This window comes from Camarhynchus parvulus, chromosome 2 (assembly GCF_901933205.1).
Source record: "Camarhynchus parvulus chromosome 2, STF_HiC, whole genome shotgun sequence".
In the NCBI taxonomy this organism is placed as follows: domain Eukaryota; kingdom Metazoa; phylum Chordata; class Aves; order Passeriformes; family Thraupidae; genus Camarhynchus; species Camarhynchus parvulus.
In genome coordinates, this window is record NC_044572.1 from 36,877,704 (window position 1) to 36,902,588 (window position 24,885).

Here is a 24,885-nt window from a genome sequence, read left to right on the forward strand (position 1 = left end):
ATCCTGACAAGACCATACTAGCTGGAAATGTTAAACTTGGCTTAGACTGTACTGATGACAAACAGGAAGGAACAAAGCATGGTACTAGATAGTCTAGGTCACAGAAACTCATCTTGCATTAGAAGCAGAAAATATCTTGCTTTTTCTAATCTTATAATGGTCTCAATCACAGACTTTGAAGAAATGAAGAGGATTTTTCATGACAGGAGATTTGTAACAACCTACACTATGATGAAACAGCACGTCTATAAAGAGCAATTCTATCTTTACTTGCAATGCATATCTTTCAGAACATTAAAGCTCAGTCAGCAAGACAAAAATTTTTCATATAAATGTGGTTTTAAATGTCCAGGAGGAAAAAAATGTCCCTCTAAAAATGTACTCTACTTTCCAGAAAGTTGTTCTAATGACACAGCTTTCATGTGGCTTTCAGACCAAAATCAGAAAGCAAATTGCATAAATGTTTAAAAGAAAAAAAAAGCCTAAAACTAAAAGAGGAAGTCAAACAAACTTACATTGTTGAAAATGTGGCAAAAATAAATTTATGTATTTTATCACATTGATATATTTTTATTTCGGAACTTCAGGATTGCAATATTATGTTCTATCACATTTTGGGAAGCATCAAAAACAGAGTGGCTTTTACTGGTATTAACTGCATTTTCTGAGGGACAGTTGAATTTGTTTTCAATCTACTGAAAGTAAAAATAGAACTACTATGAATACTCTAAGGTGTCACAGTGTGTTTTCCTGCTTTCTAAATCATCAAGACCAGAACCTCCCAGCACTTCAACCAAGTGCACTTAGCTGCTTCTTCAATGTAGTATCTTTTCAAATTCCTTCCATTCCAGATGGATACCAGTGACCCAACCTGACTTTCTCCCAAGACAGTTCTTGACCCAGCTCAGATCAGTTGGAAAATGTCTTTTGCCAAGTGTGAGAGAGTTGTCCTTGAAGCGTGGGGACATTTAGTTGCTTCCTCATTCACCAGGCTAACTGTAAAAGGACCGGGAGGCTTTATTTCCATAAATAATACACGGGTTCCAAACTGTTTTGTGAGAACAACAGCGCAAGCCGAAGTTTTTCTCCATAACTTAAATATAAAATCAGTAATGAGAAATGAAAACCTTTAGACCCTAGCCCTGGACTGGTCACCTTTATTATGCAGTGAATATGGTACCAATTCAAATATCTGGATATCTGGCAAATTTCTTTGGATAATCCTTTTCTCTTTGTTTTTAATTAATAATTTTGCTTCCTAATTTCACAAAGTGCTGAAATTCTAACATTTAATATTTGCTAAAGTATCAGAGATAAAAATCTCTTCAGCTCTTGCAAATATATGAAAGGGGTAAAAAATGAATCTTTGTGCCAAAGAATCCTTGTTTACCCTTGCAGTTGAGCTGCTACGTGAATATTCTGTAATCCAGTACAGTCAAGCTGACACTGAAATTTTGTGAAACTGGGGCACTAGCCATTTTTCTCCTGGCTGTTTTATAAAACTTATTGTATCTCTTCTTCCCTGATAAATATTACTGAAAATAGGCTGGGAATTTAGTGTTGAGAAGAGAGGAGATGGGGAGAAGAATCTGAGGTGTACGGGAAACACAGTCGCTTAAGTCCTGTTTATTACAAAAAGCAGCAGTACATTAAAACTTTCTTGAGAGATTCAGCAAGCATGGGCAATCCATTGCAGTTCAAATATCACCCTTTAGAACACTCTGAAATAGACACCTAACTGATTCTGTATTGAAGCTTTCCAATTTAAGGCTTTTTTGGCTTCAGTTACCTGAAATAAATGTGAGTGCATTAATTCTGAGTCTATTGCTGTGAGGGAGAAAATAAATCAGTTGAAATGCTCAGAAGATAGTCATATATGCTATTTGTCCTTCTCACTATTTTAGACAGGAGGTTTTTTAGCACTGAATACCTCTGAAAGGTATGGTGAAAGTGGCACTATTTTTCTTTGCTGAACTGGTTCAAGTTATTTGCAGAATGGAGTACAGGAAGGTGCTTTTCTTTCTTTTGTCTGCAGAGGGAATCTTACATTCCTAATCTTTAGTACTTCTTGGATGCACTCTAATTAGAGGTCTAAAATAGACTGTATAACTCCCCTTCATAACTGCATAAAACTTATAAGAATCTCATAATAGCTCCTCTGAAATCTCTTGTATCTGGGAATAGTGAAACCAATTATGTTTAAGAGTTGCCTTTTTCTGCTTTTATGGAAGGATCTTGCATAACACCCTGAGGAGCAGACCTCTTAAGAGAACTGATGCAGAAAGTGAAAGAGTAGGCAAAAGCAGAGCCACATAATTTCTTGTCTTGTATTTTTTACTATGCAGATGGACTTGAACTAATTTCATCAATAGAAATTACTGCCTAAGCAGAATAATTTATTTGCTTGAAACAATTTAGAAATAAATGACACTTAAATTAATTTTCTAACAACATTCACTTTTACACTGTTTCAGCTAAATCATATATTAGCACACAAAATGAAGCAGCTGGAGATAGTTCTGACACTTGAGAAAATACCCAAATTTGTAGCCATAAATTTAACCCATCTGGGTATGAAGAATATTTTTTAGATATGTGTGATATTGGTAGCAGTCTTAATATGCACATGTGTTTTCTGATAATGAAACAATTATTTGAGTATATATTCTGTTATTTAATATCTTTAACATTGCTGAATACAGTTTTGGTTTTGCCCAAAAAAATACTTGAGTAATATGAACTTAGCTGGTTTTGTTATTAGAATCACAATCTGGTTGCAGTTTGTTTGGGTTTTTTAAAATACTGGAATAATCACTAATGTAATTGCCAATGAATCACACATTGCACAATACTCCAAATCTTTCATGCAGTCTGCTGTGGTTTTCCCCATGAAAACAATTTCTTTCTAAAATAACAGCATTATCTGGCATGCAGTGTCTGAACATCATGTACGTACTGTGTCCTCTGTTGTTGCATGCAATGGTAAAGATTATATCAGAGCAGTTTCCGTATAAACGGAACCATTGATTTATAACATTTTATGCCATTAAGTACTTCAAAATAGTTTTATCCACTGTTAGGATGAGTTATGAAGTTATGCATTTATAACGCAAAAATCAGCAGAACAGAAATACTTTAAATATTCCTTCAGATTCGATGATTGTAAAATGCCAGAGCTTTATCATTAACAATGAAAAATAACTCTCCAGTTTGGTTGTCTTGGCCTGCATTCGTATTCCCATGTGTAGAAATGGGCCAATAAGGAACAAGTTCCCCTGACAAATCTCAAAGTATAGATACAAAATTATTTATACAAAATCATCCATATCTGATGAGTCAGCATGTTATATATAACTTGCAGTGCATTATTTTTTATAAGTGACTTCATTCTTGGAAATATAATTTTCAGATAAGTCCAAGGAATGAAGTCAATTTTAAACTAAAATTTGAAACTTCTAGAGGACCAAATGTTTCAGTGTCTTTATTAGGAACACACTTACTAAATAGATTGCCAGACATAGGTAGGGGATAGGCGGGTCCAGATGGTGTTTTCACCATCTGAAAAGTGTCCTTCTCTCCATTGATTAGAGCACAGAAGTATAGAAAAAAGGCCTGAAATATGACAAGACAAAATGGACCACTAGTGGTCTTTTTTCATTGTGTTTAAATGGCCATAAAGGTCACAGTTATGAAGTTCAATCATTGAAGAATACTGATTATTTTAAATAAATTAGTTTTAAATATATTTATATATATATATATATACAGCAAGTTCTAATTGATGCAGTGACTGAATTCAAAACCAGTTCAGAGATAAAATTTCTTTTTGACAAACCAAGTTAGTATTGATATTTGAGCTTAAGTCTACTGGCCATAATTGTCATCAATAGTAGGTTACATCTGCAGAGAAATGTATTGAAAGCTGTGTGCCAAATTAAAACTGGGAATGGTATTTCATAGGGTAGGTCTGATTTTACTCTAGGTCTGAACTTAATTCTGTTTTTTAATGAAGCTAAATTGCAAATTAAAACCCTTGTATAACTCTTGGCTTTCAATGCAGGGGTAAATAGAGTAGATGTAGAAACAGATGAATGTGAGAGGCTGCCCACTCTAGGTTAAAAGGAAACTCAGGTGGGTCGGGAGCGACTGGGTTGTTGTTTCCCACTTATCTCATGTTAGCTCATAATCCCATAAGCCTTTGGGAGATTACTATGAAACAGAGCAGTCCTGTAGCAATGCTTCTCATAGTCATAATCAGGGAAAAACCTATTTCCCAGTAAACAGAAGGAGCTCTGTATACCCACCAAACCATAAGCCTTTTCAGGGTAAGCCCTCTCAGCCTGGAAATACTGGCTGCTTGCCACTGTGTGTGCTCTCCTTCACTGCTCCTCAGGAACTTGCAAGCCGAGACTTCAAAAAGGAAAGAGGGCTGAAAATGTCACTCCACAGATCAGATCATTCACAGATAGAATATTTTCCATGGGAATGTTTTCCTCATCTCTCCTGATACTGCTTGCAGCTGTGCAAGGTGTTTCATTGCATAATGGGAAAATACACAGGCAGTAGGTTCATAGGAAATACTTGATGTCTGTGCTTTGTAACATTATTATTGCTTTAACTCAAACTAACATACATCTTTGCCTCTTGTTAAGGAGTTTGCATTAAAAATGAGGAGTGGTTTGAATAGCTCATAACAGCGGGGCTGGAACTTTAAGGTGCTTTTGAACCCTAATCATTCTGTGATTCTAAGGATAGATCTCCTGTATGTCCTTTAATTTAGATAAAACCTGTATGTGTGACCCCTGTCTGGTATCTGCAGAGTGTTTCACATTTGCTGGATGTATTCCACCAACCAGAGTGCCCTGCTAATTCCACGCAGTCTGTGGGACAGGTAGAGTGGGCATGGAGACCTAGTTCATTCCTGGTCTGGAATGGCAGGAAGCATTGCTGGCACTGTGCATGATGTCCTGTAGCAATGTGCCAGATTCGGTGACACCACAGTAATACGCACAGTAGACTGCATTTCTGCAGTTTTCTGAAGGTGGTGATCCACATGTTGCATTGGGGGTCTGTCCCTCAGTAAAGGCTTTGCCCACTATTTCTGGATTTCCCATGGTCATGCTTTCTATCTTGACCCTTCAGAAGTAAGTCCATAGGAGTGTACTGCACAAAAATATAGGAAACTAAATTCTTTCTAAGTAGGAAGACTGAGTGTGGTATGAGGGCAAATCTGAGGGGAAATTAAGATATCTGATAGTTCTAGAGGCTGAGTAGAAAGGTAGCATTTTGGATGATTCAAATTATACCTTCATTCTGGCTCTCAAGGCAGTTACAAGGTTGAGTAAATAACAAAATTCCCTAAATCAATTTTTTTTCCATCCTTGAAATGAGACTTCATGTACACTTGCAAGTGAGCTCTGAAGAATATTTCATGCTTTTAAAACATCTTGAAGATGTACAATGATCTGCAAATATTGGCCTTAATTACTAAGAAATTATTCATTTTCCAAATCTGTTATTATTTTATCTTTGGTTACTGCTCTAAATGAATATCTTTTTTTTTTTTTTAAAGATATCAATTGAACTTAAAAAAGAAAATTATTTTTACTCTGGTCCAACCTAAACCTCCTTTGGGGTGAGTGGCCAATTCCATGAAAGCCCCACCCTGTTTGGCAGAGCGGTAGGGTTGTGGTGAGTTCCAGCTGCTGCTGTGAAATGTCACCCACAGAGCAATACAGGCACTATAATTTTGTTTGTTTAACTCCAGCTTAACCAAAACTTTGGGTTTCTCAGTTATGATGCCAGTTTTGTTTTAAGAAGATTTATGGTATCTGTGTAGTTTCATGTTCCCCAGATATCATTGCCGAATTAATTGAAACAGAAACATGTTGTAGAAAAGGGTTTATTTCCATGTTCTTTTCAAAGTTAATATATAATGTTGCTATTATTCCTTATCATTTTGTGCCTCAAATACTCTCTTTTTGTTTTCTTGTAATTTTTTTTTCAGTTGGAGTTATCCATTCTTTCTTAATGCAATGTAATTATTTTGAAAACATCACAATAAGAAACAAATTATAAACACTTCTTTTTTTTTCCTTCTAGGGACTTCATTTTCATTTTAAAGTTATAGTACTTACATTTTCTTCCATTCTATGTGTGAATGCTCCACACCCACTTTCTAGGAGTCAGAGTGATGCATAGATGAGAAAGATCGGAGAACTTAATAGCTGGAAGACCAGAGATTCTATTTGTTAAAGACTGCTGAATCTTAAGCCAAAAATGCATATATATTACTCTTTCAGGGATTTATTGTGGAGAAATTCTACCGTCATGGACCTATTAGAAAGCCTCTTCCTGGAATTTCCATTTTCTTCCTTTCCTTGACTTCCGAAAGTCTCTTCTTTTGGTTAATTTTTCTTTGTTTGGTTGGGTTTTTTTAACATCTATTTCATACTATTCAGTATATTTTTACATTCTTATAATGCCTTTTTTGCTTTCCCATAGAAGCTGGGTGTACATGGGCAGTGGAGAGCATGATCACAAATCTCTATGGCCCTCATCCTTTCCAGCTGCACAGCTGGCTGTCACTCCAGCTGCTGTTCAGTTATCACATCCATTACTCTTGTTTAGGAGGAACTTAATTGTTCACTGACTAATAAAGAAGTGTACTCAACCCTGCTGACTCCCAGCTTATCATGGGACATAACTTAGTCTCTTCTCCTTTTTTGTGCTATGAGTTTTTCCAGGCCCCCTCTTTAACTTTTTGTCTATAAATCATGGGAGTGGTGGCACTTTATCTTAACATATTCTTTAAGATTTCACCAAAAATAGTTTTTGAAACATATAAAAACAAGGTCTTACGTAATCTTAGCAAGAAAAATATCTTCTGAATTGTAAAGTAAATAATTATTTCATGGGGCTAAATTCCAGAAGTTCATACTTATTTAAATATTAACCTTTAAACCCTTGGAGGAAGGAAAAGTATCTACAGGACACTATAGCTCAGCAATAGCTTACTGTTCAGACTGAAATATTTAAAATACTCCTACACCTATGTGCAGCTGAAAAATATATATAAAAAATGATGAATGGTGAACCTTAAATCAGATTTTTATTTGAAAGATGATAGGAGAAAATATGGGTTTTTTTAAAAAACAACATTATAAGTCTTGCTTGCCATCCATTTTTAGTAATAGGTTTTCATATTATGTGCTAGAGTTCGTACTGTTTCTTGAACATTTTCATACAGACTTTCAGATCAGGATGTGCCATAAATATCAGAGTATAAATAATCTATCATTATACAGACATTTAATAAATAATGTATGGCTGTGACAAGAATGAGCAAGCATAACTTCTAAGGCAACCTTTTGAAACACTGATAAATATATGCAACAAAAATTTGTAAAATGTATTCTCAAATTATAACAGCTACACACTGATGTAGTAAGGAGATGAAGCAAATGGTTAATACACAGAAAAAAGAGTATTTGCAGACACTGTTAGTTGTGAATACAGATTATGATTTTCTTTTAAGCTATTGCAGTGCTAGGTGAGAGTCTTACTACACTATTAATAAATCAAGTATGGAAAAAAGCTGATATATACCCCACTTCTGAAAATCATGATGTTAAGTAATGGTGCTCTGTGCAATAGTCTATGAAAACTTTTTTGGGTGTATTATCATCAGATGATAAACATATCAAAATGCAAAAGTATAATCAAAATAATTCTGCTCAGCTATTGATTAAAAATGTAACATCAGTTTTTTCCCTACTGTTATTGATTTATCACAGAAAATAATTTTCTTCTTTGTGTGTGTGAATTTGAATCCAGACTACTTCTTTGTAATTAACTACTTTGATTTCTTAAGAATATTTTATATGTAGAATTTCTTGATGAAAACCATTCCTTTCCCAGTTATGTCTTCCAGTGATGATATGTTCCATTCACTTCTGAAATTTTGCAAATTGTAGCACTTTCTCCCTGAAACCCCTTTGATAATTTTAACAGTTTATCTTCATGTTTGCATTTTTGCTTTGAAAAAATACACAATTTAAAACTAGAGGCAGAGAAAAAAATGTGTGAGCAATTTATTATAAATGGAGTTGTAAGTTAAGTTTTCCTAAATATAACATATCATCATGTCTTAGGGTCTTCCAGCTCCATTAAATGACATGGAGATACCTGATTTTAGTAAAGAACAAGAAATGTTTAAATATCTTGCATTATGGATGTTGTTAAGTAGGCATATATTACACTTTTATTTAATCAATTGCAGTTATCAGCAAATGGTATCATGTCTAACTTCTGGTATGACTGAGTAAAACTGTGATCATGACATACTGTAATGACATGCAGGGCTCCAAATGCTCCTGTTGTTTATCACTACAGGATCATTCCTCTTCCTTTTTCGTGTGTGATTTAGAAGTAGTAGGTCAGATGTGCTCTTGAAAATTGAAGCAGCACTAGGCACCTTCTACTTACCTGTACAGTCAGATTGTCCACTTAGATTAATTATAGTGTAGAAAAAATGCTACAAAGATATTCTGTTTATTAATAGTTTTTTAAATGCTGAAAGGAGTAACAAGAACCAGCACAAAGTGAAATTACCCCTCTTAGTGTTTCTAAAATTTGCAGCAAAAAAATACCCAGATGTACATGTGGCTCCTGAATAGAACAGTATTTCTCTACCAGACAGTGCTGTGCGTGCAAAATCAGGGTGGGGGGGAAACACTCATCTGGGATTGATTGCACTGAAAAGCACAGTGAAATCCTACATTTTTAGAAAAAAAAAAAAAAAGTGGGGCTCTGATTATTTTGTCAGAGGACAAATCCTTTGCCTATGTTCTGTGTCCCAGTGGCTGGTTTTAAATTCTGCTCAGCAATTTGGCTCCTTTGATAAGTGGCCTTGTTATCACACTGGCTTCTCTCACCAAGTTGTTTTTCTTTTTGTTCCTTATGCTTTATCATCACACAAAGTATCTTCCAGTCCTCTCTGTAGGGAGATTAAGAATAGGTTTCTGTATATATCAGATCCCAAGGGGAAGAGGACATCTTTGGGACGATAAATCACATTCTTTTGCTTAAACTACTTGCCAAAACCCTGATTTAAGAAAGGACTGAAACAGAAACTTGAGAGGAAATGTATGTCCAAATCTAGAGTCATTATTTTTCTCTTTTCCCTCTATTTTGTTTTCTTTAGTTTCTGCTTGAGTGGAAAAGGAGGGACATTACATTAAGTGATAGGCTTTTTTCTTCTGATTGTGGCTCAAGCTTATGGTTTACTACATTATGTTTACTCAGCTTTTTTACTTTTTTTTTTTTTTTGAAATGTGGAACTATATAATATAGGTAATAAATCCCTTTATTTCATCAAGAAAATGATAGATATTACTTCTGTGGCCATTAGGTCTTTGTTTTTTACCCCACAAAATAGATGGTCCTCCTAATATATCTGTCTGATCTTTCTTTTTTTAACTTTTCCGTATTATTTAACTCAATAAACTTGGGTGCTTCTCGGTTAGTCAGGGTCAGTTAATCAGACAGATTTCTTTGGTCGCAATCACAATTTGATGATTAGGTATTTACTGTGTATGTATGTGTAAGTATATATATATACATTTCGTAACTTCATTTTGTATAAAGAATTTATATGAAATACTAGAAATGAGCCTGTGTAAATGAAAGATTTTTTTTTTAATTTGGGGAGCCTAATAGAGTCTAAAAACTAAACAAAAAAAGAATTTTTGAGCATTTGTGAAAAAGCTTCCAGAACTGTAGTGATCTTAAATGCTTTCAAAATATTTTGAACAATTTTTCCCCTTTCACTCACAGTCTCTGGGATGAAACTAACCACAGAATTCAAACAGTAAGGGGTGTTAGCTCAAATTTATGAAAACGTGGTTCAGGGAGCACTTGTTACTTAGCTTACGTACTTGTTTGTAATTTAGTTTTTGTTAGGCTTAGTTTCAGTTACAGAACATGTCAGAACCAGTTTCCTGCTGCATCCCAGGTTATCTTCTGCACTGCAGTGTGTCTCAGTAATGATGGAATAACATCCCCACAGCAACTACACTAAGTAGTGTTGCCACTGTATTTAATACTCTCTTCTCTATTTTAATACAGTGTAACAGGTGGAAATTGAAGGCAACCTGCCGTCAACACAGCAGCCCAGCATGATGTTCTAGCATTTCTGTGAGAGCTACATAGATGGTAGACAGATTATGATAAATGCAAGTAATTATATAAAGTTTAAGAAATTCTGTTGAAGTGGAGATAAATCAATAACACAATGGTCGTTTTCTGCTTCAGATTTGTTAAATAGATATAAAACTAAAGAGTCCTAAATGACAAAAGACTCCTCAAACAGGAAAAGATATTATTATTGGTTTTAGTCCATGATGTATGATTATTTGTTTCATTTAGATGTAGATACAAAGGTTTTTTAGAAAATGAACATGTGTACTTATATTAATATATAACTTGGATTAGATTATATTATTGTGAATCTATTTTAAAACCCATATTTAATAGACAGGAATCTGTCACAAATATTCTGATTTGGTATATAAACTTTAGGAGGTAAAAAGTCTATGAAAACAGACTTAAAAATATATAATCATGAATAGTGGTCATAAATTTGTTTCTTTAAGTAGGTTCTAAATGCTGATAAAGATTAATATTATTTTCTTTTCTAGTCTGTCTAATTTTATTTTGATATTCTTTTTTCTCCAAATATATGAAATTTTCTATTTTTGGAACAAAGTCTGCTTTAAATTATTTTAATTTGGTTTTTCAGGTTTTTTTTCTTTCATTTCCTTTCCATACAGTTTTGATTTTTGAGTTGTACACTAGCCACCACAAGTCATTTACCTCAGCACTCAAGCTAGCTCTTTAAAGCTTCTTTACAGAGCTTTCCCTGTCAATATGTGGTGAAAGGAACTATTTCAGTGCACTGCTGGTTGCAATTTCAGCTTCAGCTAGAAGCATGCATGGCATTTCTATAGAAAAGGACAAAACCTGCTCTTCAGGTCAAGTCTGCATTTCATGTACAATCCCAGCAAGCTAACTCTGCTGGAGAATGGTTTTAAATTAATTCCAGCTTAACTAATAATAACAACAGGGCCAGAGTCTGCAATCATTCCCTTCAGCCACGGTTTAATGATTATTTCACAAACAGCCATGTTGATTTACAATGTTTATATTCTCTGGGGGGGGTGATTAGGATCTTCACAGTGCAGCCAGTATAATGGATATTATTAGTGTTCTTGATATGCTTTTGTGCAAAAATCAGCTAACACAGATTAATATAATTTCTTCCTACTTTGTAGAGAGATGGTGAGGAATACTCAGGAGGAATACATGGCAACTGAGACAAGGGATTGTGGGTTCACCAGGTGAAGACAGATTCAAAGAGGAAGGCAGAAACTCAGTACTGATCATATAATGACTCTGCTTAGTACCTTATGTCACTAAGAACTCCTCTAATTTCAGTTGGAGCTATTTTCAGGGCAGATACACCACAAGGCAGAAATTACAAGGATGGACAATTGTAGTAAATTATCTATGTGGGGCTCAGTTTCTACCCATTTCCCAGTAGAATCCTGGACAGAAAAAGCAGCTTTTTCTCTGTGCTGGTCTTCTTCAGCAGAGGCAGGCAGGTGGTTAGAGAAAAATAGTAAGGAGCAAATGAAGCCTTGAGAGCTCCTTTCTCTGTCATACATCACCAGCTGTAGGTGAGGGGAAAAAAAGAAAAGGGTCAGCTCCTCTTTCTTTCCAATTCTCTATTTCTTTCCCTAAATCACAAAGACAAGAGGGATGGAAACCAGGTTTTATATACTGGAAGGAGCACTTACTAAGTTCTCATACCTATTTGGTGTAGAAGGAAAAATGCAGAGTATGGCCCACTGATTTTTCAGTCTGAGGAAGTAATTAAAATAATTTTGTTGTGGTTTTCACCCTGCTCTAATTACAACACAGAACACTTCAAATGTAGTTGTTGCCAGATCTTTTTCCATATTCAGTGTAAATTAAAATAATCATCCTGATTATCTGGCAAGATCTATGTAAAGTGATCATAAAATTGATGGAATACAGTATTAATTTTCTTACTATAATATGTTGCCTAAAACTGAAGTGTTGTGGTCCCAGAAGTGATGTATGAGTAAATATTAATCTATGAACTTGATATTACTTTTCCATATCATGCTTGTAAGTCACAGAAAAGTACATAAAATATTTCATTCTGTCTTTTCCAGTTTTGAGCAGAAAGGTTATGAATCTGTGACCTGTCGCTATGATCACTAATAACTGAAGACTGTAGTTAAGAAGCTGCTTCTGAGGAAAGTAGTCCTAGCATAGTAAGCTAAACTTGTAAGAGCTTTTTTTAAAGAAAGATGAAAATGTGAAATGAAAGACATATTGGTTACACATACCTTTAAAAAGGATAAATAACGGAATTACTCATTTTCCCTCCAAGTGTTTGGATGTATCATCGCAGAGAAGAATCTGGCTGTAGAATGATATAGTCATCTGAACTCTTCCTATTTAGATTCCACATGGTATTTAAAAAACTTAGCACTTTTTTTTTTGCTTGTTTTTGTATCTTGAAGACATGCTCAGCATTAAAATAGTATTGCTGAAAATTATTCTATTGGGCAAAACAAAGCTAGTTGTGTCATTTTCAGCTGACTAAAATGCTATGTAAAAAGGGAAAAGAATTATTTTACATAATGTAGACATTCTGATGCAGAAACTAAGCTTTTTCTGTTGCCTTTATTACCTCCTTTAGATCCTTCTCCATTTCATCCCAGATTTTTTTCAGAGAAGTACACAATCTAAATTTAAGGCACAGATTCTTCTATACCTGTCCTAAAATTACTGACTCAAAAAAGGTAGGAATAAGGACTGACATATCTATTATGCTGAACAGCAGACTGTCAGCAATGATGTAGATGCAAAAGATGAAGGAGGAACAATGGAAAAATACATTATGAATTACATGCTTTGGTGAATCTTTTATGTCAGTTTTATTTTGGTATAACTTAATTATTTTTCAGTGGAACTTGTTTACACAGTATTAGAATAAAATTTATTTTAAAATTCTCTCTACACTGAGCAAAGTGCTTAAATCTGCAAACTGGCATGTAAGATGTTCATGCAAACGAGATTTTGTGTCTCTAAGTAAACATCTCTACACATATTCTTAGGTTTACAGCATATGCAGCTATGGTTACAAGTATAATGAATGCAAGTACTAGACAAAGCACAGATATTCACAGTTCCATTGAAGAAAATGGGAAATCTGTCTGCTGTTACCAGCAGGATTTAGCCTGTTCAGATTTCATTTAATTTCTTGTTGGCAGTGGTATCAGTCTCTGCTTCTCTTCAAATGTTTAACCATGTGCTCCTGGCATAAGTAGGGGAAATGAGCAGCAACTGAAGTGGTCATACACCTACTGGCAAGGAGAGGAAAGAGCTACTGGAAACTGCCTTGGTAAAAGCACAAAACAGCATCACAAGGTGCCTAAAGTAATACCAGTGTGGTGCCTCGAGATTTTGAGATAAGGCACTGGATTTAAAGACTTTCTAAGGTGTTATTCTGAGATTTAAAAAAAAAAACTACAAGATTTACATTTTAGCTGAATTTTAGGAAGTTTTAATAGATAACTGAATTTTGTACAAAGGATTTTGGTATATTTTATTTAGCAGAAGTTGCTAAGTTCACATATTTGTCATCTTTCTAAAGCACACAAGATTAAAGAGATATATATATATAGATATATATAAAAATCTGTACCCCTATTCCTTCAACCAACAACATCATCAGCCAATTCTTGCAGAGCTGCTTCTGAGGCAAAAAAACATTACTTAGTTTAATATGAAAAATATGTAGTGCTAGTGCAAGGTACACTGAACAGATAGTTTTGAGTTATTACATGTCCTACCATGCTATTAGAACTGGTGGAGAGAAAGAATTAAAATTGATTAATGTTTGCTCTTGGGGATAGTCTTTCCTAGCAGATAAGATATGAGAAACAGTGAATAGACATGCTAAACATTATTTTTATGAAACTTGCATCATAGTGTCAGATAGCATGTGTTTGTGAAGGTGTCTCTCACTAGGAGGTCTTGTGTTCCAAACAGAGCAATGGGCAAGGCTGATCTGGGTTTTGTTTATAGAGGTCATTTCAGAAGTACTGTAGACTCAAGCATTGCCTTTCCAGTTCTGCAAGCTTTAAAAATCACTCCATTACAGCTGTTATACTATGTCTTTTTCGCTTTTTTGGTTTTTTTTGGTATTAACTAGTTAGTTTAACATAACAAACTGCCATACAATCAAGAGACAAAACAATAACCATACAAAGAATGAAGAGTCTTGCAAACATAAGTTTTGCTACCAGTCTTTAAAAGGTGTATTTGTAAGATTTTATCCTTACTGTTCCCTCTGTACATATCCATTTTTTAAAATATCTTTGAATTCTAGTGAACCCTTTGAGAAGTCCATAATTATAACCTTTCTTGTTAACTAGTGTCTTGAAAGATTTAGTATATTGAAAAAGAGGAAAAATCCCTTGAAATATTTTCACATTATATAAAAATGTCTTGTGTTTGACTTGGAGAGTATGCTTTTCTTTGAAAAAAAATTGTGAGTGACTTTGACGGATTGCATCATGCAGATGAAATAAAATATTATATGGATTAGAGATGATGGAAGGTTTTCCTTATTGTAAGGAGGAGAAATGTTTAGAAAACAACAGTTTCTGCCTCTCACCTACATGTAATTTAGTGACACCTATTGAAGTACTGTCCAGTGAAATATTTAGAAGTGGGGGCTTTGGTCCACTGACATTTTTTAAGAAAGTTTAAGTGTTGACAGACTGATCAATTTTAGCTGTTGATCAGGAAAATATGCATTTTACATAAAGGCTTGAAACTCTGAAATGCAATGGATGACTGTGATTAAGCAAATGTTCTTGGAGAGGTTTGAATAGAAAAACACAAAGCCCAACAGCAACAGGTCTACATCACATTTTAAGTGTCAATCCTTTCCCTAACGTCTTTCTGTTAGGATAGCAGACCTATTTGGAAAAGAGGTGCTGACCTCCTAAAAGAAAAGTGAATACCTTGACTGTCCAAGAATACACAACTTCCGAAAACTCCTGTGACTGGTGATTCAGCCTGTAATAAGCCGCTTATCACAGACTGGGTTAGGCTGTGAACCAAGGGCAAAACTCCACCAGCCCAGCTGATTGAATATGCAACTTGTTATAAGCATTTTGTGTTTAGTACTCTGTGTATTTGAGGAAATATGTATGGGAGATAAATGTGAGCACAATCCTGATGTATGTGTTTAATATACACGGAGAACAGGATTGAATCGTGCTAACTAAAAGTTCCAGTCCTGTCCCAGTCAGAAAAATGTTCCAATTCATGAGGGAAGAAATCTGTAGGAAATTGCTGCCTATATGGAAGATCTGATTAGATCTTCCATTAATTTGTTCATTCCAGGCAAACCTTCCACTGTACTTAACTTATTAGTAATGGATTTTTTGACCATATGCAATAGAATTTGGTCTGGGTTTATGCGAAAGATTTGCAACAAAAATCTCAAGTCATGTCTTTGAGGTTCTTTCCTTCAAGGTATAAAATGAGATTTCTTCTGAATCCACACCTCTTTCATAAGCAAAAATTCACTAGGGCAAACATTCAGTTTAATCTGCTGGTGTCTGTCAAACTCCCACATTTCTTCCTCTGTTACTAGTTGCTTCTTTATAGAGTGTGTAAGACTAAATAGACAACGTTTAAGATATCTTTTGTAATTACTTTCAAAGTAAATAAATACATTAATAAATTGCACAGCCAAAATGCAGTTTATTTGCAGTTTTTTCTATTTCTTTCCACTTTGGCTTTTGGTTATAATGATCAGGTAACATAGAATAAGATAAGGGACTGTGGTGTAACTGCTGAGTATTGACTTGTGACTATACGTGTCTGTGCAAAGATAAGCCTCTGTGTCATGTTGGATAATATCAATTTAGGAGCCACAGGGATGGAGAGAATCCTTCTCTTCAGGAAAGAGGAATAAGAAGATTTTATGCAAGTCCAGTATATGAATGGGTCTGTCTTTTTGTCAAGAGGGTGAAAATGGAAATAGAAGTATGAAAGTCAATGTCAGATTTAACAACTACAAATATTAGAAGCAAAACTTTTATTTAAAGTAGATTACAAAATCCCTTCTGTCTATACACATGAGATATTAATGCATCTTACAATGAGCCAAAGAGTAGTTTTGGAAAAATATTGAGTTTGGAATCACTAAGTTAAAATACTCACTATGACCCTTGGTATAAACTGTGATTTATACATTTGCTAAATTGCCTTCTGTTTCTACATAGTTAACATTTTTCTAATTCTTCTTCTTCAAAAAAAATTACATTTCATTTGGATACTCATTCAAGAGTTTGGAATTTTCATCTTCCATCCTATATCAAACTCGTCTTCAAACTATTTAATTTTTTTAAGTATCATAAGTACAATGAACTTTTCTTCTCCTGTGTCCTTTGTAGCAAGTAAGGATTTGTCATACGTGAAGAACATTACATAAAATTGACCTATTTTAACATAAATAGCTATGCAGGCAATTCAATTCATAAATATGAAATTATAATACATTTCAATGAAATATTTCTTTTATGTGCTTGTAAATAACTACACTTACTAGGAGGTAATTTGTGACTAGACAGGCATTTCCAAAGTATAATTATTGTTAGAGTTTTTTCCCCAACTCTTAAATAAAATTACATTGATATTCTGAAATAGGAGACTCGGGAAGCTATGACACAGCTATATCTTCAAATGAGTCTCCAGGACAAAAATACAAGCTATATATTTCAGCAGTGCAGCACAATAAAATGGGAAAGAGCTGTTGTGGTAAATACAATCCAAGCGTACTCAGAGGGGACTGGCATGCCCTGTGAGATTTGTAGTTGAAGCAATTGGAAGGAAAAAGAAACAATATTATAAAAAGTTGAAATCACCTATGTTTGTCATCACAAAAAAATATTAAATCATAATTACCAGAATGGAACAGTGGATGCTCTTCCTGTCTTGGTTTGCCAGTTTGGCTGCATTCATCAAAACTGTCTCTGAAAATAATTCAGGAACAGTATAAACAAACTTCAAAAAATAAATAGAAATCCTCTTCAATGTTATTATGCATTCAGTATTTCATGTAAGTGGTATAACATTTGCTGTTAAGAATTCTGTATTTACATGAAATGAGCACACTACCACCCCTCCTTTGTACCTCGTGTGCCATAGAGTGGAAAATTCTGCAGGATGCTTCTGCAGAACTTGTCAGGTGCTAAGAACTTGTCAGTTCTTAGCACCTGACAAGTTCCATGTTCAGGTTTTGGTATTAGATTTTAATGCTGCTGCTCTTGTTTCCAGACCATTTTCTGCCAAGGAAATGGAACACAGGTCTGTAGGTACTTGTTTACAGTATCTTATCTACCTCTGCTTTTACATGAATTATATCATGACTTCACTGAGTTGAAGAAAATAGGATTATTTTTGTTTTGATTTGTCCTTTTATGTGCACTTACTGGTTTCCTGATTATCTTGTAGTGTTCTGCAGGAAAATATAATGATAAATAAAATCTTTCACTCATTTAAATCTGAAGTTTTTGAAACATAAGGGTAAGAAGTAAAATGTCCAAGCATATTCATTTGAATGCATTAGAGTTTTTTCTAAGTTCCTTTTTATTATACTTTTTTGACATTTTCCTTTTCAAGATCAAATCCCCATGCCTTTAGGGGTTGCTCTGTGGTGCCACATGGGTGCCACTACTTTTCTGAACTTGGCTTGGATCTTGTGGCTACTATCAGAGTTCAGGACCAAGGAGATTGTTTCAGGAAAGCTACATGCCCATTTCTTTCATAATTAAGCTCACTGTAAATGTCTTAATTTAAAAGGATAGCATATAGTATTGTCCCATTTAAGCTTATGACCCAATTCCCACTGGACAATTCCCACTGGACAATTCCCACATTCAATACAGCGTCATCTCAAATACACTTTGAGTTTACTCACCAGGCAAAGAACTGAAAAAAAGATCAAGTGGTATTACAAATACCACCTTAAAATTTCTTGTATTTTTCTAGTGATATTTCATTTTTTATATGAAATGCATGTTCTCCAATGCATACCACAACTGCCATAGACTGGACAATTTTATAGGATGCTGCTGACTTTCCAAGATAATTTACATGATTACAACTAATTTTCAGCATGTTATTTATAGTGGATCTTTCTTATTTTGAAACAATATGTACTAAGAAAATTATGTGAGTCTGCAAATGCAGAGCTATCCCAGACCTGTCAGAGGAAAACAGAACCAGGCAAAGTCATTCTATTGCATCCAGACAGAGAGCAGAAGCTCAAGGCTGGTGTCACCCATTAATGAGACAGAATGTTACAGCAGGATGCTGAGGTACCTGTCCTGTTTTCCTCTCTTGCTGCTGCAATCCACTTCAACTTCTGTTGGGTTACTCTTTGATCAAGTTCATCAGGGGCAGGTAAGGCCCTATAGCTTCTTGGATTGGGTCTTTTTCTGGTTGTTGAAGGTAGAATACTTTTTATTGAGCATCTTAAACTATTTTCTAGAATGTCTCTATTTTTGATGTGTTTGTGGGGAAAAAGAGATAGCTATCCCTTTTTTCTATAAGTAATGCATTGACATTTCAAGTCAGCAGAAGTGATATGAAATTACTACAGTAGTGTAAGAACATATTCAAAGTAAACATAAGCCAGAAACAGAGCTGAAGATATCAGACATACTCAGTTACAGAACCTTTTGCGCATAATTAAGGAAGATAAATGATCACATTTTTGTGTGTTTCACTGGGAGTTGTTTAATGCTGAAGATGAAGCAATCACAATTTAAAAGCCATATGCAACCTTCTCATTCTGAAAGTGCTGTTGTTGTGGTCTTGATGTTAACTAAAGCAGTTTAAAGGATCTTTATGTGGACTTTTCAACACCTGCTGAAAATTAACATCACATAGCTGCAATCTTCCACTTTATGCTCCCTTCAAACACCTTTTCTGTTTGGGGTAGGACCCTGTAGCCTGTTGGTACTGACCCTGTTTATATTTGCTTGAGAGTCAAGAGAGGAAATCTTGCCTGGCCAACAGCAGCCAAAATCTGGCATCTTGCTGTAGACTGCATGTTAAGTAAACAGGAAGAGAATCTCATTCAAACATGAACAGGTGATGACCTTCCATAAATGTTTTAGTTGAGAAATTAATTTTTGAAAGCTGTTTGCACTTAGGCTCAGTCATAAACCAGGAAATCCTTCTCAGTGATTTTCTTTTAACATTGAAGTCTTTCTAATCCAGTTGATCTAAAAAACTGTTCAACACAGGCTGTAACAAACCTGTGAAAGGGTGCAGCCCCCAGTCAGAGGGCTGAGGCAGAAGCTCTCTGTTCAGGTTTTGTATGTATATTCCTCAGGTTGATGGTAAACTTATGCTTTGTTATATATACCAGGAAAATAGGAATGGAACATATATGCAGATATGCCTGTAAATCTTAATAATAAGCTTTACATGGCTTTTATTTGCTTTAATTTCCTTTTCATTTTTGAACAGTAATATATCTTACACTGGCATTTCATTTCATTTTAGAGGATTCTTTATAGTCTTTCACTGAAATCATTATTGTTATTGTACTCTTACATTGAAAAAAGAATTGTCAGCAAGTGTGGAATTAATTTCCTCCCTATAAATCTAGACTCATGATGACTTTAAAAGAACAGTAACTTATAATAATAAGAAGTAAGATTTGAGATTTTTATTTCATTGCAGTCTTTCAGTATAATATCATAAGCTATCAGAACTGCTTTTAAATTTTTCAATATTAATTTCATGGATGTAAAGTATCATCTCTAAGAAAATGTGTACAAATCATTAATCCACTGCTTTTTCATTCTCAGTTTATTTTTTTTTGTTCTAGATTTAAAAAAATTCAACAAAACCAAACCCAAATCAAACAAACAAAAAACACTTAAATAAAAAAACAACCCTGCCTATATTTTAGTCAGATTGCAAGTTTTACTCTTCATTAGTATTTTAAGACGTAATTTATTTTACTAAAATTCCTGAAAGGTGTATTTTTCAGTCATTAGTGAAAAGTGAGAGGTTTCAGAGGATGGTAAATAATGTCCTGAGCCAACTGTTTGCAGAGTATGATTCACCCAAGCCCTTCCTCCTCTTTGGCTTGTAGGTGCAGAGAGTTTCTGCCAGAGAAGACAGGTCTCAATTCAGGATGCTGGTGTATCTGACAAATAGCCACGTATGTTAAAAGTATTGAGGACAGAAAAGGAAATGTGTTTCAAGTGTGTTCTCAATAGCCAATATACTCTCTAGATTGTTGGGAAAGCCAAGATATTGTCAGTGAGCACAACCTGAATTTTACTGCATGCTGTAGGTGACAGTGGGAAGCCACAACACAAACCTGAACTTGTGTTACTAGTGGAACTTGTGATGCTAAACAAATTTAAGGAATATTTTCTTTGTTCTCCTGTCTTCTTTTTGCCATATCTAGCTGTTTGATATACAGAAGCCCTAGATTCTTTAAAGTCAATATTTGAAATTAGCTTATTTTCAGAGAATTTGGTGCAGATAAATCACAGTGCATAGCAAACAAGGCCATATATAGCTAAAATTGAGTCCATTGCCTTGCCAGGCCTCATATGCCTGTAAGAAAATATTTTATGTAGGACCTGTTCTGCAAACAGTTTTACACAAGGGCACATTCAGAATTTCTGCCCCTATTTATAAACAACATGAATCACATAAGATGACTCATGAGAATAACTGCATGTAGACTGTACTGGGTAAGGTTAGGCTGCTAGCTCTTGCTCATGGAAAAAAATCTAACTTGTAGATTATTTGTGTGCTCCCTTGGCAATGTGAAGCTCTGTGCTATGACAGTGGGGAGTCTCCCGGACAAGAGGAATCAGGTGTCCTGACCAGAGAAGCATTTTCCTTCCCAAATATTTCAGGAAATTACTATGAACCAGCAAGCTTGACCGCATATTAGCTGGTGCTTCTCTATAGACTACACTTGTTCCAGGTGACAGGTGACCTGTCACAGGTGACCTCCAGTCAGAGGATATTTGAACCTCTTTCCCATTTATAGTGGAGTAGAAGAATCCTGAAATGTTTGTACAGGTGTCTTCTGTAAGCAAAAGCAGGCACAAAACGGAGCTTAACCTTTCAAAGGATTGAATTTAAATTGTTTTTCAGTTTCAACAGTTTATAAACTGTTTCACTCTTCTAAAATTTGTAATCCAGATTTTCATAGACCATGGTTTACCTTCTAAAAGAGTAGTAGAGTGTAATAATAAAAGCGAGCTGACCTCTGCTTTTCCATGACTTTTTGGACTGTATTAAATATGCTGCTCCTCTTATCTAAATATCCACCTTAAGTCTCTTTATAATTAGTGGATAGAAATAGACAACTTCAGGGAATGATTCATTTGACCTCTCTGTTACATCTACATTAAAACAGATGAATGGTGACCAGGAAACACCCATCATTCCTCTAGATGTCTTTGCTAGACCACACGTCTAGTTCAGATTTGAAATATATCTAGTCAGGGGAAACTTCACCAAGGTTTAAGGAATGGACTTTTTAAAAAAGTACAGTTAATATATACAGTCTACCTTTTTTTTCCTGTATGTGGCTGCTGTTTCTTTCCTGTATGTGTGTTGTCTAGGTATCTCTGGGGAAAGAATACCTTCAAAGACTCTGCTACACAAATACGCCAGAACATACTGTTCTGTGGGCGGCAAGGGCATGGAATCCTGAAGTCTCTCTTTATAATACTTATTTCATAATACAAGAATTGCAAAAAATTAATATCAAAACTAATAAATTCTTAAGTATTTGCTGTTTCTGTCTTAGATCTGGCAATAGATTTTATGGTGTCAGACCTGTGAAGGAGAAATAGGAGTCTACAATGGCAGCCATGTCACAAAAGGAGGTAATTTAAAAGAAAGATGGCTAAAATTTTCCTTTACTCCAATTAATAGTACATTTGAAACTATGGTGGTGTCCCTCTTCTTAAAAGGAAGGCAGCTTTTTCTCATGAACTCTTTAAGAAATTCAGTCAGTCTATTAACATTAGAAAAAAATTCTGGAGAAAGAGTTAGGGGTGCCTAAAACCCAAAATGTGTAATATCCTGGGATATTGGTGACTGTGGTCAGCTCAGTCACTCTCTGACTCAGTGAATGTTATCTTTCGTGTAGGGTAGAAAGGACTGAGGGACAGAAACACATAATTCAATAATCCAGGTATTTTACAGATTCAACCCATTTGGGGTCAAATCCTGCATGCGGAATAAGTCTTCTTAATTTCTGATTACTGGTAAAAAAGAAGGAAGGCAACAAGACAGAGATGCATGCAAATCTCCTTTTCAACTAGGAAAAGGAGGCACCTCATGTTGAACAAAATCTGAATTTCTAGACTATAGCATTTCTGATGAAATTGATTCTCTGTTCTCAGGGCACTCAGTTCCACGGGGCTGTGAGTTTAAAGTCTTAATCTTGTTGCAAGCTTGCTGAAGTTATAATTGACAAATACTGCTGTGACTCTTCTATGTAGGCCTCATGCTGCCACTCAAGTTTATGCTCCTACAGTGTAATAAACTTGAATCACTGTACCTAGAGACCACTTTCAAAGCATGCTTAATAAATGCAGCCCCTCCATAAACATTGCTTTTAAATTGGAACCGGCAGGGTAGAATACATGATAAATGTATGCTTAGTTGATGGAAATACCCTGATTTCATTCACTCATAGAATGAAATCCAGAACAAATAAATGTCAGTTTTAGAGTAGGGGAGTCCTGCTTGCCTGCTACAGCTCTTTATCCATAATGGGAAGTCTGTTCATTTAGAAATATGCTGCCCTGTCAGACTCAGCTTATTGATATTTCTGCTTATATACTTGTTTTACTTCTGATCATTGTTGCATTCCTACATATGTCTAGAGTTTGTCCAAGGAAGGCCAATAAAGCTAGGGAAGGGTTTGGAGCACTAGTGAAGGATCTGGATTGAGGAAGCTGAGGTTGTTTATTCTGGAGAAAAGGAGGCTGTGGGGAGACCTTATCACTCTCTACAGCTGCCTGAAAAGAGGCTGTAGCCCAATGGGGCTTGGCCTCTTCTCCCAGGTAAGAAGTGACAGAACAGCCAGAAAGGAACTCCAGTTGCATCAAGGGAGGTTTAGATTGGTTATCATGAAAAATATCTTCATCAAAGGACTGACAAACATTTGAATGGGCTGCACAGGGAAGTGGTGGAGTAACTGTCCCTGGAGGTATTTGAAATAGAAGTGGCTCTCAGGAACTTGGTTTTGTGGTGCATTTGGCAGTAATGGGTTAATGGTCAAACTCAGTTTTAGAGCTCTTTTCCAACTGAAACAGTTCTACGATTCTAAGCTTTTATTAGCTGACTTGGAAAATATTGTTAAATAATTGGTAAGTAGTTGTTGCAAGTGACATAATGACTGCTTAATTAATACTTATTTCTGTCTATGTGCTTGAAGAAATATAAGCACACATTTTCAGCTTTAGCCAGCTTCATTTATTCTAGATATTGTGTTTTTAATCTTGAGGCTGAGAACAATGTCTCAGCTTAAAGGAAGTTATAAACTTCAGTCAGCTTTTTGCAGTCTTGATGAATCTCTTCAAGGTGACAATCTTCTTGCAAGGCAGAGAAGGTTAGTACTGGCAAGGAAAGCTGCCACATGTCCTGTGTCTATACCACAGATCTGTTGAGATATATTAGTGGATTATACAGTTGGCTCTCAGGAAAGTTACCTACCCTTTGTTCTCCAAAATTGTTATATTGCACGTTATAACTGGCTGCACAAATAGGTCACAAACAAATAATTTCCAAGCTCAAAAATCACACACAAAAACTAACTCACACCTTCAGTCTTTCATCTCAGTTGCAGGCAGCATCTTTGGATCCTTTTTCAGTAATCTTCTGACTGGGAATATGGGACTAGAAATGGCTTGTACTGAGCTAGAGAAATTAGTCAGAATGACAAAAATGAGAAAAATTAGAGAGGCAAAAGGGGAGATACTAAAAATCAGAGAGGGAAACCAGAAGTATAAGTCTGTCCTATGTGACAAAAACCCCAGAACTATCCCTGTCCCCACTATAATGATTCATATGGATCCAGTGGGTTTTATTGGGGAAGACTAAAACCCATTTTTATATCATTCAATCTGGGGGCTGATTCTCATGCACAAATCTACTGTAATTGTTTCTGTGTTTTCATTGGTTTTGAATTTCATGTTTATTCAGTTTTGTTTTACTTCTGGTGAAAGATCAGTTGCTGAAATTGCGAAATAATAATCAGACTTGTAGAATGAGTATTAAACAACAGTTTCCTCCAGCAGGCCCTGTATGCTGGAGCAGGATCAGCTCAGACAGCAGTTCCATGCAGGGGCAGGTCACATAACAAAATCCATCAAGTTTTCTTTTCTTTTAAAAGTAGCAATGAAGGTATGGTTTTGCTCTCTGAAATCTTTTCATATTTCTGCTGTTAGTGATTTGAAGAAACATGCAATATTGCAGAGCTTTGACATGAATGAATCTTGAATTAACTTCTGATGTGGTGTCTGGGAAAACCCTGAATTTGTTATAGTTCTTATAGAGAAAAAAATGGGGATTTTTAAGGGATTGAATCAAGGGAGTAGATACTCAGTATGCAATTGCAGGGGAGATCTCAGAAGACACAAAAACTCCATTCTAAACTTTACGTAATGGTCTGTGCATTAATGATTGGTGAAAATCATATTATAA

The 24,885-nt window shown here is 35.2% G+C and overlaps 1 protein-coding gene across 1 annotated transcript in view; it reads left to right on the plus strand.

Annotated features, from left to right (window-relative positions):
* The window catches only part of KCNH8 (potassium voltage-gated channel subfamily H member 8), a 176,421-nt gene that overhangs the window by 12,680 nt on the left and 138,856 nt on the right, over nucleotides 1–24,885 (plus strand). The gene's annotated exons all lie outside the window — the stretch shown is intronic.